This window comes from Helicoverpa armigera, chromosome 24 (assembly GCF_030705265.1).
Source record: "Helicoverpa armigera isolate CAAS_96S chromosome 24, ASM3070526v1, whole genome shotgun sequence".
NCBI lineage: Eukaryota > Metazoa > Arthropoda > Insecta > Lepidoptera > Noctuidae > Helicoverpa > Helicoverpa armigera.
In genome coordinates this window covers 3,814,155-3,832,788 of record NC_087143.1, presented here as the reverse complement: position 1 = coordinate 3,832,788, position 18,634 = coordinate 3,814,155, and the positions used below count along the sequence as shown (strand labels likewise).

The 18,634-nt window shown below is 33.6% G+C and overlaps 1 protein-coding gene across 4 annotated transcripts in view; it reads left to right on the top strand.

The window, feature by feature from the left end:
• Positions 1-18,634, top strand: part of LOC110379296 (uncharacterized) — a 103,065-nt gene that overhangs the window by 39,519 nt on the left and 44,912 nt on the right. The window contains exon 1 of one of the 4 annotated variants that reach the window (XM_049850277.2): positions 3,943-4,223. The exons of the other annotated variants lie outside the window; for them this stretch is intronic. The gene's annotated coding sequence lies outside the window, so the exon portion shown is untranslated. Of the gene's footprint in view, positions 1-3,942; positions 4,224-18,634 lie in introns of those variants that run through there. 4 annotated transcript variants of the gene reach the window in all.

Here is an 18,634-nt window from a genome sequence, read left to right as displayed (position 1 = left end):
ATTTTACGTCGCTAAAAAAAAAAAAAAGGGGTATCGGCTTGCCCGGTTAAATGTGTTGAGGAGGTCAGATAGGCAGTCGCTTCTTGTAAAGCACTGGTACTCAGCTGAATCCGGTTAGACTGGAAGTTGACCCCAACATAGTTGGGAAAAAGGCTCGGGAGATGATGAACAAGATTTTTTTGATATTTAAATAAACAATACCTACTAGTACTAAAGTTTATCTTAGTTTTTTCGTATTATGAGTGCAACACGTGCACTATATGGCCCGGGAACTTACACGAAATAAAAATGTGTTTGCAATGCAAACTTGCATGGAAATTCATAAATTAAGGAAATGAATAGCGCGGTTAGAAATGTTTTTTGACTATTTCGGCGTGTTTGGCATATTAAAACAAATAATAACACTGCGTTACACGATTTTGGTACCCTCTTAACTGTTAGCTGGAATTAATAGGTAATGAGTCATAGATTAAATGTTCCAAACATATGTGGTGTCCATCACGTCTAGTTTTCGAGGTACATGTCAATTATTATTTTCTACTACCCTCACTTTAGGCGTAAAAGACCGTTACCGTTTTTGATGTATTGTACTTTTTTATTGTTTTGTTTTGTTTAGTAATCGTTTATATTCGATAACGCCAACATCTTTGCACATATTTTTTTTAAAAACCAATATGGATACTGGACTAACTGGTCGTCGCAACTGCTTAAATGTACCAAGTAAGTTTTGTTACGTTTGCGGACAGTAAATAGTGAAATCACAAACAAAAATTCTTGTTCAAATTGTTTTCTTTGTATGTGGGACAGCAGAGCCACAGAAAAACACTACATTACAAAAGTATGGCCAGAAAGGTCAGAGTTTGTATGCGGAAAATCTGATGTGAAACATGTACCATTGATAGATCCTAAAAATGTCATTTTACCACCACTCCACATAAAACTTGGTTTGATGAAAAATTTTGTGAAGGCTATGAATAAAGAGGGAGATGGCTTTTTATATTAGAAGACAGTATTTTCAAAGTTAAGTGATGCCAAACCCAAAGAAGGAATATTTGTGGGACCACAAACACGTACTTTGATGAAAGACCCAAATTTTGACGAAAAGCTTACTAATACGGAACTTGACGCCTGGTTGTCACTGAAAGCAGTTATAAAAGGGTTTTTAGGGAACCACAGAGCCGAAAATGCGGAGCAGCTAGTGAACGACATGTTAAAAGCATACGAAAAGTTGGGTTGCAGAATGTCATTAAAAATTCACTTTCTTCATTCTCATTTTTCTTTTTTTCCATCTAATCTTGGTGCGGTCAGTGATGAGCATGGTGAGAGGTTTCACCAGGATGTAAAGAAGCTTGAAGAACGATTTCAAGGCCGTTGGGACACAACTATGTTAGGTGATTACTGTTGGCGTTTAAAACGAGAAGATCATTCGAAGCACAAAAGAAAGAGTTGAAGTTTCACGATATTTTTTTAAAAAAATTCATAGGTAATATTTTTGTTGACTTTTTTTAACTTAAATGATAAAATTAGACTTCATTAATATAAAAAAATTTGGTTGATTTTATAAGATTTCTTTCAAATATGTTTTGACGTTTTAATTTCTAATATAATCTGGCACTTTCTTGCGGAAAAAAAATGACACGTGATGGAAAGATAATTTGTATGTATGTTTATTAAACGATACGTATAAATAAAAAATCATGACATTTCAAAACGGGTAGGTACTCAAATTTTTTTTAAATTTGTAACGCAGTGTAATTTATCAATCGTTACCTAATTATGTAAATTAGATTAATGTTATTAGAAAGAAAGTGTTATTTATTGTAGTCTTGTTTAAATTATTGGTTTCGAAGATTTATTTGTGTGAGGCAATGACATAACGTGTCTACAAAAGCCTATTTGGCAACAATAAGAAGAAATGGTTTGTTCCGAGAATCATGCTATAAAACTTTCTAAAAGAAACAAACCATAAATCGGTTTTTTGGATTCCTTGTCATCATCGCCCGCGCCTTTTTCCCAAGTACTTATGTTGAGATCGGTTAAAAGTCTAACCAGTTTTTAACAAGGAAGGACTGCCTATCTGACTTCCATGCCTGCCCCTTCAAAGATGGAGGATCTTTGGAGGAGCTAAAGATTTTCAAGGACAGCCGAGTGTTGGTCCAAGATATACTCACTTATTATTTTGAATTCTTACCTTCGAGATTGGTGGGCTCAAAGGATTGGAACGTGTGGTATCAATATGGGGAGGCCCTTGCCCAGCAGTGAGACAACATTCAATTTTTGCCATTGAAAATACCTATTTCTAACAGTTCCAATCTTAATATGTTTTAAATGATTCTATACGTAAAGATCCCTCATTACTTTAGTCTCAGTTCACAAGGCTAAGAAATAAGTATCTTCATTGGCCAACATAGACGTGCCCTTGGTAGGTACTATTCAAACCAGTGCCCTATCAGAAAGCTAAGTACACACGTGATAGATGCAAGCTATAGTTGGCGCCAAAAATCGCCTCTCACGCCGCAAGGTCGCGAGTGTACGCGCGGCTTAAACGGAGATGCACTGGTTAGGGTTACCAGAGTAAAAATAAGGTTTAATTATGTCAGGCTGCAATTATTGTTTATTTATTTTATGCATAATGTAGAAAAAATGGTACATTGACGGACTTAATCCGACGAGGCATCACCAGTCATCGGGTCAAAAGGAGATGACACCAAAGTACAAAAATTATTATAAATAACTACATTTTCTTAATAAATTATCAGATAATTCCTCTATAGGTGCAGCGTGTTGAGTATCGGACCTACTGACTAAAACCCACCATGTTCCTTCTGGAGCCTTTTATCAACTCGGTAACTCTTTCGATAATTGCAACTCCGGCAAATGTATTGAATATGCTCCTCTGACCTACAGAAAATAAACTATTACACAATTTTATTTCTTTGTCAATTTTTATTTTAGGTACTTTCTCTTTAATTTAATTATATATCAAACTCATTTGAGTGTATCCTAATTCTTACACGGATTATCTAAATATTACAAGGACTTAATTTGAGGGAGTAAAATCTTTAACAAATTGTATCTTCTACTTCTACAGGTAAGATGCAACATAAATAAAGTAAGAGATTTTAATACATCAATACAGGTTAAATGTACTAATAAAAAAAAAAGATCTTGATAAACTAAGATCAATACATTTTAATTAGGTACACCTGAGTTCATACAATTAAATCATAAACAATTGTTTTGTGACCAAAACAAAATGGCGATGACCTGTTACGTGAACAAAAATAGATTTTAGTATCTATTGTTCCTGACCTTACACTTCACATAAGTGTAAGGGCTAAACCAGTTTTCAAAACAGGGGATGCTACAGAGCCCATAATTGAAAGGAATAGGTTGAAAGAACTCAAAGAATATTTGTAATTTAATTAATAATGTATTTTTTTATAAATAATTTTAATCCCTAATTGTGAACCTAAACAACTTTTTAGAAAAAAAATAAAACAGACTTTAATAATACATCTAAAACGTTATCCTAAATCTAACAAATACTAAAACTCACATAATAAACTAAGTACTAATATAATAAAATACCTGAGATAATCGCGTATAAACATACATACATAAAGGTCCTTTTTTAAAATCGATTATAACAAAAATAGTTACTTAAGAGTATCATAGATTTTAACAAAAATTGTTACCTAAGAGTATCAGACACCATACAATAATTTTGGTCCTTACTGTCACGTAGTTGTTTACTTAACGCAAATAACAGTACCAACGCAATTAAATCGGGAAAGCAACAATTTCCCACCCGCATGCCCTTAGCAATGAATCGTTGCGGTCATACGTCATTACGTCATTTCGTCATTCACGTCACGGATTCGTCACAATCATAAACCGTCCTCTCAAAAGTTGTGCGTAAACACACTCGTTGGGCAGTCTTTATATATTAGCCAGCCAGTGCCAACCCTAGTTCAACAGGTGATATAGAACGGCTCAATGGTCATTTACCGACTACCAACCATATGTAGCGTTCGCGAACGCGGTTTGAAATTCAAAGTGTTCTACGAGTAGTGGCGGTTGCGAAAATAAAAAATAAATAAACGTTCCAATTTATTTGAATTTGGAATTTAATTAGTGTTTTTTGTTTTTTTTTTTTGTTGCAAATGTGAGTGATTGTTTCTTTTTGTGATTTTTTCGGTTGTTTTGGAGATATTTTTTTTGTAAGTTTTATTTCTTTATTTTTTTAGTTTTAATTAGGCATGATCCTCTAAAGAATTTATTTATTGAAATCATTTTTATTTATTTATTTTAATCAAATTATCTCATTTAATTTAAATTAAGCAGAAATATTTAGTGCCAATATTATTAAAAATTAATACTATTTCCCAACTTTGCAATATTAACAAATAGGACCATAAAAACGCAAAAAATAAATAAATACTAAACAAACGCAGATTCGTGATAACAACAACAATATAGATATATAATTACTCTCACTTTTACAATTAACTAAACCATCTCATAAACAGTCCAGTATAATTTGACACTTCATACCAGTCCAAAAAACACACCAATTACACACATTCTATCTACACAGATATACTGGTCCTTCCGTCCAAATATTCTAAGCGGTAAGTATCTTGCTCAATACATATTACCTTGACCGTATATGAACCAGGTTAAGCGGGTTGCAGCAAATTCTTAGCCGGTTTAATGTTTAGTTTATGTACCTACATATTATAGTGTTTCGGATGGCACGATAAACTGTTAGTTTTGACTGTCATCATCAGCCTATCGCAGTCCACTGCTGGACATAGGCCTCTCCAAGTGCACGCCACTGAGATCGATTTTCGGCTTCTCGCATCCAGCTCCTGCCAGCCGCCTTGCGCAAGTCATCACTCCACCGTGCCTGAGGTTTTGATTGTCATTTGAACATTATTGGTAGGCAGAAGCCAGTAAGTCTGACAACCAGTCTTACTTAGGGATTTCTCGGGTAACTAGGTTGTGGAGGTCAGATAGGCCATCGCTCCTTGTAAAACACTGGTACTCAGCTGCATCTAGCTAGACTGGAAGCCGACCCTAACATAGTTGGGAAAAGTAGTCGCTCCTTGTAAAGCAGTGGTACTCAGCTGCATCAGACTGGAAACTGACTCCAACTTAAGAAAAGGCTAGGCAGATGATAATTTTCAGTTTAAGCCATCGCCTCAATAAAGGACAATGGGCGATTCCGGTCCAAATGTCCACCACGAACGAGACCTATATGGCTAGATAGCCCGTTAAATGTAGAACATTTTTTGTTATGAAAGTAAAAAAAAATATAATGCCAAAAAAAAGTTATAGCAAAATCAAATACAACATTTTACAGATTTTTCTATTTCATTTTTTCAATTACTTTTCGTGATGTTCGATTTTCGTACTTTCTGTAACTTCTGACAAAATAGAATTGTTCATTATTAGAGAGAAGACACCACCAGTTACATCGAACTTTCTTAGATCCAGGAACCGCTGAGTATATTCAAGCACTTCTGGCGCCTCAATTGGTTAGTGATTCGTACATCCATCGGGCAAAAATATGGGCTGTTTATATGCAAATGTGTCTTACTTATCTAAGTTTGAGATAAAGTGCGGAAATGGAAGTGGAATAAAATAATATTTTTTTATTTTAATGATAACATACAAAAACTACCGAAAATTAAGAATGCATTTTTGGCTATAACTTTTTTTTGACATTGTTTTTTTTTTACTTTCTTAGTAAAAGTTACTCTAAATTAAGTGGACTATTTAATTATATAGGTCTCGTTCGTGGTGGACATTTGGACCAAACTTCATACATTCTTGCCCAATCTCCTTTTAATACGTTATTACGGAACCTACGCAGAGTGCGAACTTCCTTTTGATTCATCGCTCTGTATAAAGATCGTCTGCTTTTTATTAGTCTTGATTGAGATTTGCGAATTTTGTGGGGTATACTCGGTTGTTTCGTATGTTTTTGAGCCTAATAACGGTTTGAAATTCGGTAGATACAATGCTTACTTGGCGTTTCATTGTTGTAGAAAAACTTAAAAAAACTACATCCTGCAACCGGATAAAAAATTGTCTAGTACCTACACCTATTGTCGTGTATATTCTGATGTGTTACCTATATTTCATAGAAATAAGTTCAGCCGTTTGCGCGTGAAGAAGTGACAAAAATACTTACCTACGCAGTCACAAACTTTTTCCTTTGTAATAATTAATGTTAGTGCGATGTGATACGTTAAAAAATATTCCACTGGAAATAAAGCAATTACAATAAGAATTTTATTTACATAAGTGTTGCAATTTATTAATCAGTCAATTATTAGTTTATCAGTTGTTACAAGAATGCGTTACATCACGAAAATTTTCAAGTGCATAAAGTCAAGCTCATTCTTGTTCTTCCTTTTAAATGTTTTCTTTAAAAAACTTAATCTTAACGTTAATGATTTCTGATTTTAAAAGGCATTTTAAAAGTTAGCTGAAATGTCGTATAACTTGTATAAAGACAAAACATTTAAAAAAATTGTGATATATGTCATCCTATTTCAACCAACCCAAACCAAAATTGTTTGTTGTGATGCCATAAATATCAAATCTGAATATACAAAATTCATAAATAAAACAACAATAAAATTTTGTGTTCCAAAAGATATTTCTAATATAACACCTGGCTCACATAAATTAATTGCAAAATAAAAAAAAATAACATTATCTGCACTGCCTTCGATAAGTCTTGCGACAAAAAATGCTTGCTTCAAAATATTATATAGTTCTATGTAATAAGCATTATAAATCTACTAACTAACGAACGACTAACGGTGGTTTATTATCTAACCCTTGATTTGTGATGGATGAATTTTGACATAAGCTCCAGCACGAGGAAAGATATGCTATAGCAATCCGCTATTAAGCTGGCTAATTAATATGACTACGATAGATTGGTATATCAAGCGATATAACATTATAATGGTATCACTTCGAATACACTATACATGGTTATGAGATAAAAAAAAAAACAAAAAAAAAACATTGTCCTGCTCGAGGTCAAACCCGACCATAAAAGTTGGTCCTAAGAGGCACGTTACCAGGCAATCATAAAACTGTAGTAGCCTTCAAAAACGTCTTCAATTCCGAGATCCGTTTGCGAATTAAAATGCCAAAGCAACCTACATTCGATCGGCGTGACACCAATGCATAGTTTCCTTATATCCTGGTACCTATATGGTAGACTAGCTTCTGCCAGCGGTTTCACCCGCATCCCGTGGGAACTACTTCCCGTACCGGGATAAAAAGTAGCCTATAGCCTTCCTCGATAAATGGGCTATCTAACACTGAAAGAAATTTTCAAATCGGACCAGTAGTTCCTGAGATTAGCGCGTTCAAATAAACAAACTAACAAACAAACTCTTCAGCTTTATAATTAAACGGTTTTATTTAGCTTACCCTGTTTGTTTTATTTATTCTTTCTTGGGTCAAATTTAGTAATTCAAATTTAAGTACCTTGCTGTTGTCAGATTGATCTGAAATTCGGTACACACCTTTAATTCCGATGACAATACAATATACTAATATCAATAACATTGTAAATCCAAGATGGCCGCCGGTACAAAATGGCGGATTACATATTTTTTCCACAACCCCCTCAATATGGGTATCAAATGAAAGGGCAACTCAAGTAGAATACTGTCAGCAACCCCAGCGGGGCCCAACAGGGCCAAGGCCTGCCTGGGCTGCGGGATTGTCCTGGTACATAAAAGGCCTACGACGAAACACAACGGTTTTTAGTCAATAAGAGTCTGGCACTCCCTCACCGCTGCTGACCCAAATATAGAATGAGGAATATTCGGTAGGCATTTTCATTAAATACTAAAAACTAGAAAATAAAAAATCTGTAAAAAAACTTTTAAGTTAAACGGTTTTATCTTATGTGCACTGAAAACTAGAAAATAAAAAAAACTGTTACTTACCTATAAACCTACATAGGTGGTCCCGGTCATATTAGACTAAAATAAAAACGTGGGGGCCCTTTGAAATCCTACCTATGGCAAAGCATATCTTTATACTTTGGTAGATCGTGAGCTCGGCGTTCGCTGGTGAAGCCGCTACGGCTGATTTATTGATTGTCAAAATCTCCAGTTACGATTATAGTAAGTAGAAATCCACACCTATTTTACCTCAGAAGAAAGTATTACAGCAATAGTTAGGTAATGGGCCCCACGTTTTTATTTTAGTCTAATATGACCGGGACCACCTATGTAGGTTTATAGGTAAGTAACAGTTTTTTTTATTTTCTAGTTTTCAGTGCACATAAGATAAAACCGTTTAACTTAAAAGTTTTTTTACAGATTTTTTATTAGTATAGATTTATCTGGTATATATGTTGTGTTTTCCCAGGATCCGCTTTAGATGATTAGTATGCAGTATTAAAATGTTACTCACTTGAGAATTATATCGGTATGTTGTAATGATATCATTCATCATCAAATTGGCTTTAGTAGTAGGTATTACAGTTGTTCCGGATCGCAGGACCAATTGAAAATTGTTATAGTATGTTAAGCAGATGTTAGTACGTCTAACGGCCGTGTCCAATATTCAATCCATAGATTGATTAGTCTATTTAGGGATAGCTAGGATTTTAACATCTAGCCCATACCACAGATTCTAAATGATACCTCCTTCTAGTAAGCAAAACAGTACATATATACGTAAGATATTGGGAACGTAATATAAAAACCCTTAATTATTTCAATTAATGTAAATAAAAATCGTCTGGATCGGTTCTCTTGCTTAACTAAGACAGCGTAATAGATAGATAGATGGAAAATTACTTTCACATTTATAATAATTAAGTAAGAATTATGGCATAGAATTGAATAATACCCATGGTTGTTTATACTTACTTATAAATCTATTGGGATTTTTCTACCATTGCAAAAACTAATGGTCGTAGATTTTTTCTACCAATCATGATTCGGCTCATCTAACGACCAAGTCCAGGATATGGATATTTCTTTGTAATTGGGCTGTCAAGGTCAAGATGGCGGTCCTAGTAATATATTCAATAGGCTATACAAGCCCGTTAAACTGTAGGTCCCGGCTGTCATTTAATATCCTTGGCAGTCGTTACGGGTAGTCAGAAGCCAGTAAGTCTGATACCAGTCTAACCAAGGGGCATTGGGTTGCCCGGGTAAACTGGGTTGAGAAGGTCAGATAGGGCAGTCGCTTCTTGTAAAGCACTGGTACACAGCTGAATCCGGTTAGACTGGAAGCCGAACCCAATATAGTTGGGAAAAAGGCTCGGAGGATGATGATGAGGCTAGACGAGCCCATCCTAACACAACAAAGACTTTGAAATAGTTTGACTAGAATAGTTTCAAACGCATTTATTTGTCTTGGAAATGCGGGCGTTATCTAACGAGGAATTTATTATTGTATCCTGTATTTGGATACTAGCTTTTATTCGCGACTTTGTTCGAGTTCGTGGGAACTTCTTCGCGTACCCGGATAAAAAGTATAATCTTCCTCCGTAGATCAAGTATCTAACACTGAAAGTATATTTTATCAAATAGGCTTAGTAGTTCCTAAGATTAGCTCGTTCAACCAAATTAACAAACTTCTTTTATTCGCTTCCCATATAAACTACCCTACGCACTCGGATAAAAAGTATCCTATAGACTTCTTCTATAAATGGGCTATCTAACACTGACATATTTTTTCAAATATGTCAAGTAGTATTCAAAATTAGCGCGTATAAACAAACTAAGAAGCGTTATTTCTATCATGTCGGTGCAGATTCTATATTTAGGTATTATCTATAGGTATCCTAATTATTACCTAGCGTAGATTCCGTGTGATTGAAAACTATAGGTATTTCTAATAGTTAGTCATCTTCTTGTAAAAAGTAAATTACCTGGGGGTATTTTTGTGGTTTTATAACAGTAATAAGGTTTTACCATCCCATTAACGTTACCTATGATGATTTATTACAAAGTGTTATTTTATTATACTTAAATGTGTGGTTTTCATCTGATCTCTTAGTTTTTATAACTTCTTATTTTTTTATATTGTTTTTTTGTGACTTTTCCAACAAGTTTTTTTATAAAGACATTAAGTTACACTTTAGTGCAAAAAATGCAACTCATTAAAAATAAATATTAATTTCGTATTTACCTCCTCACCTTTTAACATTTTTAATCATTACAATCTTCATCATAACTAGCATTAGCAACCGCAAATCCAATAATTTCGTATGAATGACGTAATATAATTTGAGAACACTATGGGTAACATACTGACCTTAAGCACTGCCCTGCATTTTTTATTACAACGTTTTTCTTTGATGATACATACCTACATACAAATAATATATTTATGTAATAAACCTGTGTTTTGTAATGTAATGAAGATTACCATTGTGTTTGTAATAGTTGAACTCGGTTACCTCTTTAGTAATTTATCGTAAACGCTTTTATTTTTAACGAATTGTGCCTAAATCTCCTATGTTTTGAAATAAGCAAAAAACTTAACGCGATACAAACCTTTTGTGTCTGATACTTTTTATAAAAAAGATTATAACGTTAGCACTTTGTTACTAACCCGGATTCTTTGCACTCGAGTGTAATTACAAAACAGTGATGAACTGATAGCACTCGATTGCGTGTAGTATCGATTCTATTACAATCGATTATCGGGTAGTATCGAGATATTAATTAAGTGGTATTTTCGCTAAACGTCAATTACTTGGTAACTGAAAAAATCTCACGGTTCTAGCTTTTAAGTTTATTCAATTGTTAATTTATGTATCAATTCATATATAACGGCTTCTTTTGAAGAACCTATTTCATTTCATGTATCATTATTTATTTATTAAAGGGTTTAGGTACCAACAGCTTCAGAGTAGATAAAGTTTAGAGTGCAATTTTTGTTCTTACTAGGACTTCATAAATACTAGGAATAGTCATTAATACCAATAACATAATTGTATTTATTTAACATACCAAATAAATAAGTACTTTCATTTTAATACGAAACTTATACTAAACATTTCTAAGACAATATTTTCTATAACAAAGTATCTAACATTCACACACGTAACAAAAACAAAAGCGGTTTACAAAACGTAATGTATATGTAAATTGAGAGTTATTGTAAAGGACCTTTTTCTTTTACGAAACCAAACGTTCTTATTATTTGATCTGAGAAAAAAAAACACGCAAAGTGCTTGATTTAATTGTGCTCTCTCAAGCTTAACATTCGTCTTAAAAACGGGGAAAAAAGACGAAAAAAGCCAAAAATACACGACATTTGTACAAAACGTTAATTTTCCTTGTATTTTGAATTCTCCTTAGCAAGGAAAGTCCCTGTGAGAGCGTCTTAATTGAAGACAAAACGACTTTTTGAACCAGTCTTAGTAGACGTTGTGTGAATTTTGTTGTCTGACTAGCTTATGAATGCGGAAATTTGGTCCTTATGTATTAAAAGTTGGTCCTTTTTTTCCGAGAAATGAAAGACCAGTTTTAAGTCTTAAAATATTTTAAGCACCTGTGTTTCAGCACAAGGTATTGCGAACTATTGCTTCATAGTAAGATAACTATAATTAAATTATCATTAAGTATGATTTTTTTGCCAAATTACGTGTAACTTCATTGACAGTTTTTTGGTGTTATCAAATTAAATAAATAAATCTCAGATGTAGCATGATTCTTATTTTTATCAGTTGCGCGATCTTGAGTGTTTTGGTTACAAAAAATCATTTCGATTGCTTTATAATTGGCCTCTAATTGTAATTAAGGCGATATAAGTAAACTTTGGTCTCACACCTCGTTATTCTATTATTTTAATGATTATGATTTTAATGTTTCTTTTTTATGTTGAACTAATTTAAAATGCCGTGGGAATCTATTCTGCGGGTCTCACTCCTGGATCATTTGCTTGAAGTAGGTATTACGTTGAGTTGAAAATAATTTGATTTACTTGGAGGAGTTTTATTATAATATCTTAGATAGAACATACGAATAAACTACTTGATCACAATTCTAAATAGCATCGAATTTACGATGTTGAATACGTCATTGTATTAGTACTTATATACTTCCCAATAATTGTTCGCGTCATCATTAAATACTCAAAATACCCAGTGTTACAATCATCGTGTTATCTAGACAAAAAATAATCACAATGAGGAGCAAAAATATCAGCCTTCAACTTGATTAATTATAACAGTTAGTCGTCAGCAGACTGTGCAGTGTGCAGTGCTGTGTAATTTTTTATATAATTTTTTCCACGCACGTGTGTGATCGGCCCACTGGGCACAGTTAGGTTCGGTCTTGGGTGAGGAGAGCTGCATAGCAATTGATAGATGCATCTTGTTACGTTGCTAATGCTTTCAATGTTTTAAGAAATCAACGGTCTTGAACATTAACGGAGTTTTGTTAGTTAGTAGTAGATATGTATTTATATAAGTACATTGCAAATGTAAAGTATTTATGTACTTTATCAGTTGTGTTAGCACCCATAACACAAGCTAATAAATAACTTACCATGGGGCTTACCGACCGTGTGTGAAGGTGTATATTTATTTATTTACAATATTTTGTCTTTCAAAGTAAATTTGCAGGTAAAACAAATTGTTTACATTGTTTTAAAGTGCTGTTTTCACAATAACTTCTATCTTAATTGTGTGTTTTATCCAAACAATCGTTATGGTAATTTATTGCTAAAACAAATGAAATGTTCAAGTAGTAGAACTTCATATTTTACTTTGTTTGCGTTTATGTTAATATTCCACTTATAGAAAGTAACTCAAAAATGCCTGAACAAATCACTCTATTTTATCCTGTATTCAAACTTTTCATAAAAGCATCATGTTTCCTCGCTCGTATTAAACCCAGTCAAAGTCAAGTCATTTTATTTCATTTAGCCCTTTAAAACTAAACTTATAAACGACAAAAATATAAATAAGTTTGATTCTAAATGCTCATTCCACAAGTAGCTTCCTATGGAGAAGAACAGGCAAGAAACTGCATGGTTACTCTTTTTAATAATAATAGGCATTACTGTTCGCAGTTCCCCTATCGCAGGAAGTCTAAGGAAGATTTCCAAACCCTTGCTATGATTGTCTCACGTTAATATGGCACCAAATGGTACCAATAACCAACTGACCTTAACCTCGAGTCGGCTCCATTGAAGCGTTGAGCCATCTTCGTTAAAGTGTTAAACAAATACCTAATGCAGTTGTTTACGAAATTACTGTGGTGGAATAAAACCTTCGATTTTATTAACTAGTTATTTTTTTGGTAAGATGACGTTGCATTTTTAGCATTTACGGAAAAAATTGATGTTTATTTCAATATTGGTCCTTAGGTATAGTCAAAATCGTCCTAATGGTCAAAATGGTCCTTATGGTCAAAATTGTTCTTCGATCCTGATGTCATTTGAATCAACCATCTAATTTCGATAGTAAAAATATGTATTCATCCAGTCAAATTAGGAACCTCCTTTTTTGAAGTCGGTTAGAAACAGAGAAAATAACTTGCTATTAAACTGAAGTAACAGAAACAAGATAAATCAGATTTAAACACAACAAAACATCAATTCGAACTTTACGTAATTTTAGATTTTAGACAGGCCTTCGATACAGTCATTCACAATTTAAAACAATGACCGTTACACGTGATCGCTCATTCCTTTTACCAATGTCTATGACAAGGTCTCAACCTTGAATATTTTCCTTAACCATCGCTTCTCAAAGGAAAGCCCATTGATAGTCAAAATAAATTCGGCGTCCCACAAGGATTTTCGAAAAATACTTTTTGAATATTTTAGAGGTCTCTTTTATGTCATTGCGAAGGCTCAGGTTAAAACAATTAGTGAAGATAACATTTTCTTACAAAATTAACATTCTGCCATTATTAGCTTAGATAGCATCTGAAAACCTAAGGTATTGTTACTAAGTCTGACATTGAGTGGTATAATGAAAACTTCCTTATGAGATAATAATTAGCATATCGTAAAAATGCCTATGTTTTTATTTCTATTTTCTTGGTCTCATCTTCTTGGTAATGACTATTCACATTATTCATCATCATCCTCCGAGCCTTTTTCCCAAGTATGTTGGGGTCGGCTTATTATGGGTATTTAAAAATATGAAGAACTAGTTTCCGCCTGTGGTTTCAATCTGCATCCCATGGGACCTACTCCGCGCACATGCATAAAAAGTCTTCCTTAATAAATCTAACAGTAAAATAATTCCTGAGATTTGCACGTTTAAGAAAATACACAGACAACCTCATCAACTTTAAAATATTAATACAGATATCCCAAGGAACTCGGTCTATACTTCAGAAAATACTTAGTTTCATGACGGTGCTACCGTTAAAAAGGCAGTCAAAAGATACTATTTTTGAAGTAACAAACAACCTACGTGACTACAGTCAATAAATGACGTAGACGTTATTCAAAAACTCTCATACACAGGCTAATTTTAGCAACAATTATTAAATTTAAATAAACAAGTAAAACAAAAGGAAAACTGCCAGTAATTTCTCAAACGTGTCTAATTTTATGTATGCGCATGCACCGAGGTAATTGAAGCGTACTAACGTTTAGGACGAAGTTAACTTGATTGCCGTGACTGAAGTAAAGAGATATGATAAGCCATAAAAGTGAACAGGGTGTTTTTTCAAGTATTATCTGTACCTACGTGAAGACTACAAAATAAAAATTTAAGATAGACTAAGTTTCTATCTGCACATGGACCTTGTCAGACACTCTATATAACACCTTAATTTGAATTCAGGCAGTTAAATTACTAAGTGGACACATTCGTGGTGAGTTAAGTGTGTCGAGATGACGAATGACCCAACAAAACCATAGATAGTGAAAGAGTGTTTCAAATAATGTACCTATAAACATGCACAAAAATAAAAGAAAAGACACTGAAACAAAAAATTCAAACTGATCACAATCGTCTCTTTTAACTTCAAATAAAATTCAAGAAGATCAAGTACCAATAGGTAACAACCTGACACTATTCATTAAACACAACTATCATAAAACGCTTGCATTTACACACACGCTATATTAAAATGCATTGTTAATCTTAACCACCTTAAATAGATATTATTAATGTCTTCAAGACATTCAATAGGTATGAAATAACTAAAAGGCTCTTAGACAATAATTTAATATTCTTTTATATGAAGCACGTAAAGGCATTAAGGACTGAAACATACGTGACCAATGCACTGAAAGATGTTGGCTATAATTTTCCATAGAGTTCGCCATTTAAAATTAAAATGACAGTTAAGGTACTTTAGTACCCATTCTAGTGCTTTCGAGTTGTGACAAATGGAATGACAATTGTTGATCCTTTGACACGAAATTGGATGTAGGTATGTGTTACTAACTTAAACTAAAGATTACTTTTATGAACTGCTTCAATGTCCATCAGGGGCAAATAATTTGACTTTATTAAAGGAACTTAAAGAGATAATATATGGGGATTACGGGTCGAAAGATTTAAATAATATTATATGTATATACTTAAAGATACAAGAATATTATTTTCAGTTATCGGTATGACTTATACGTAACCGGGTAACTGGGTTGAAGGGGTCAGATAGGGCAGTCGCTCCTTGTAAAGCACTGGTATTCAGCTGCACCCAGTTAGACTGGAAGCCTACCCTAACATAGTTGGGAAAAAGGCTCGGAGCATGATGATGAGGATGATGGCGTGAGTTATAAGTACCAAAGATAGATGTAGAAAACCAACAATTAAAGAAAATTTTACTGTTTTGCTTTATTTAATGTGTATCATAAATAATAATAACTTATTATAGATAAGTTAGAAATAAATATACCTGCTAAACAAAACCCCGGTTTAACGGAAGACACGGAATATTAACCAAGTGATCTATTAAAATGATTTGCTTTTCAATTTTATTATCACGGAAACGTAAAGATAGATAGATATATTTTCATTGTTTTCTGGTTTTATGAACCCATTAATTTCCGTTAAGAATTATTTGTTTCTTATCTTGGTTTGGCGTTTCTTCCGTCGTTACGATGATCTGCATTAATTTATCTTAGCTTACCGTGGTAATATTTGTTTTCGAATGGGATTTTCTTCATGATTTGAATTGGACCAAAACTTCTTGTCTTTTCTCAACTGTCTTCATATTTATTTGTACCCTAATTAACTTAACAATTTTTTTGTAACTCTATTTACTTACATGTTTATACCCTAACTTAGCAATTTTTCTGTCTAATCGAATTAATAATGAAGGCAATACAAATCGCATATTAGGTAATAGACTTTTTTGGATAACTTTGGAACCAAAAGATCAAAATGTTCAAACTTATATCGACTTACAAACCCACTTAAATTTCTACGTGACATAATACTTCAAGGATGCAACCTCATATTTACATCAGCATCATAACGTTATTATCCTTTCCTTAAAACTTTGATCTAAAAATAACTTCATTGAAGCGTAATTCCAAAACATCTCACGTACTTCATTGACTCGCAGTAGGCTTTATACACACTGACGGCCGATCCCAATATTGAATCTATCTATTAGGTACTTTGCTTACATCATCCTCCGAGCCTTTTCCCAATCTTGTTGGGGTCGGCTTCCAGTCTAACCGGATTCAGCTGAGTACCAGTGCTTTACAAGAAGCGACTGCCTATCTGACCTCCTCAACCCAGTTACCCGGGCAACCCGATACCCCTTGGTTAGACTGGTGTCAGACTTACTGGCTTCTGACTACCCGTAACGACTGCCAAGGATGTTCAATGACAGCCGGGACCTACAGTTTAACGTGCCATCCGAAACACAGTCAATGGTGTCTAAGATATACTTAGAAAGTACATACTAACTTAGAAAAGTTGCATTGGTACTTGCCTGACCTGGGATCGAACCCGCGCCCTCATACTTGAGAGGTTGGTCCTTACCCACTAGGCCACCACGACCTTCTACTACTTACAACTTTGCTTACAAGAGATAGAATTTTATCTATTTCTGATACAGCCTTTTTATTGGCCTGCAGCTGGGCACAGGCCTCCTCTCACACGGACAAGGATTGAGCATTAATCACCACGCTTGCTCAATGCGGGTTGGTGATTTCAGACTAATAGTCCAGGTTTCCTCAAGATGTTTTCCTTCATCTTTTTATCAGCCATTGGTGTTCAAGATATACTTAGAAAGTACATACAAACTTAGAAAAGTTGCATTGGTAGGTACTTGTCTCAACTGGAATCGAACCCACATCCTCATATTCGAGAGGTTGGTTCTTTCTTTACCCACTAGGCCACCACGACTGTATTTATTTATTTTGACATTAACCCCATACAAGTTATAACAAATTCCTATCTCTAGTAAGCTCAAGCAAAACGTAGATAGTATATTGGGACAGCCGTTACACGAGTAATCTCTGCCCATCAGTTCAATGTCAAAATGAATCACTTTCTATTGTATATCGGAGTAGCGTAGTTCTGTTGTTGAACAAGTGTATGTACGAAGGTCTAGTTCAAATGACTGTGGGATTATTCGAAGGTTAGTTCAAGTAATGTTAAGACAAAGACATTTATTTCTGCAATTATGCATACCCATAATTGCATTTAGATTATGGGTATCTAAATGATCCGCCATATTTTACCGATTGGCATGCAATATAAATATAAATAAATATATAAAAAAAAAATGTTGAGCATAGAATTAAGAATTAAAATTAGGAAAAACAAAAATCTTTTTCATTAAAAAAATCTAAAATATTATAAAACACTGTTGTGTTGTGATGCCAGGCCAGACCAGATGATTTTTTTTCTTTAGAATAAAAATAATTTATGCAAATGCAGAAAAATGATGTTTTTTTTCTTATTTATTTATTTGTATGTAATTACTTTTGTAGACCGAATTTTGAGTTATTAGAATTATATTGTCGTCTATCTTACTATGTGTTTAAAAGATGAGGTAATTTGGCCTTAGATTTTAATTTGTTATTGATTAATGCAAAACCACAACATTGGTACATCTTGCCCATTTGCCGTTCAAAAGTAAACGTCAAATATAAATATAATTTAAAAAAATCTTTGTAACTAACTAAATAAATGATGAGTAGTTAACCTTCCAATATGCAATAAAGACCTTCAACTTTGCATCTGTCAATTATTAGATAAATAGCCGTAATGCACCTTCTGCATAAACATTGTTTGACGATTGACAAAACAGTAACTCGTTGGAAACGTCATTGACATACATTTGTTTGACGTAATTCCGATGTGACTTTATTCTGGATTCTAGTGACGATGTTATAGCAATGACGTTTTAAATGCAGATGGAATTTTGTATCTTTTTTAAAATAATGAATATATGTAGTCCAATAAAATATGCAGCTCTTTCTAAATGGGTAAAACCGACTCAGTTTGTTGAATATGTTTGTCATGGGCTACATAGGTAGGCTTTTAGCCATAAAACTAGTTATAGCTCTATAATAATATCTAGTTATATATGAAGATTATTGTAGTTAATCCTAGACTAAAAACGCATTTATCTTAATGTGTAAGAAGCTCATGCATAATAACTTTCTAAATATACCTACACATTACCTA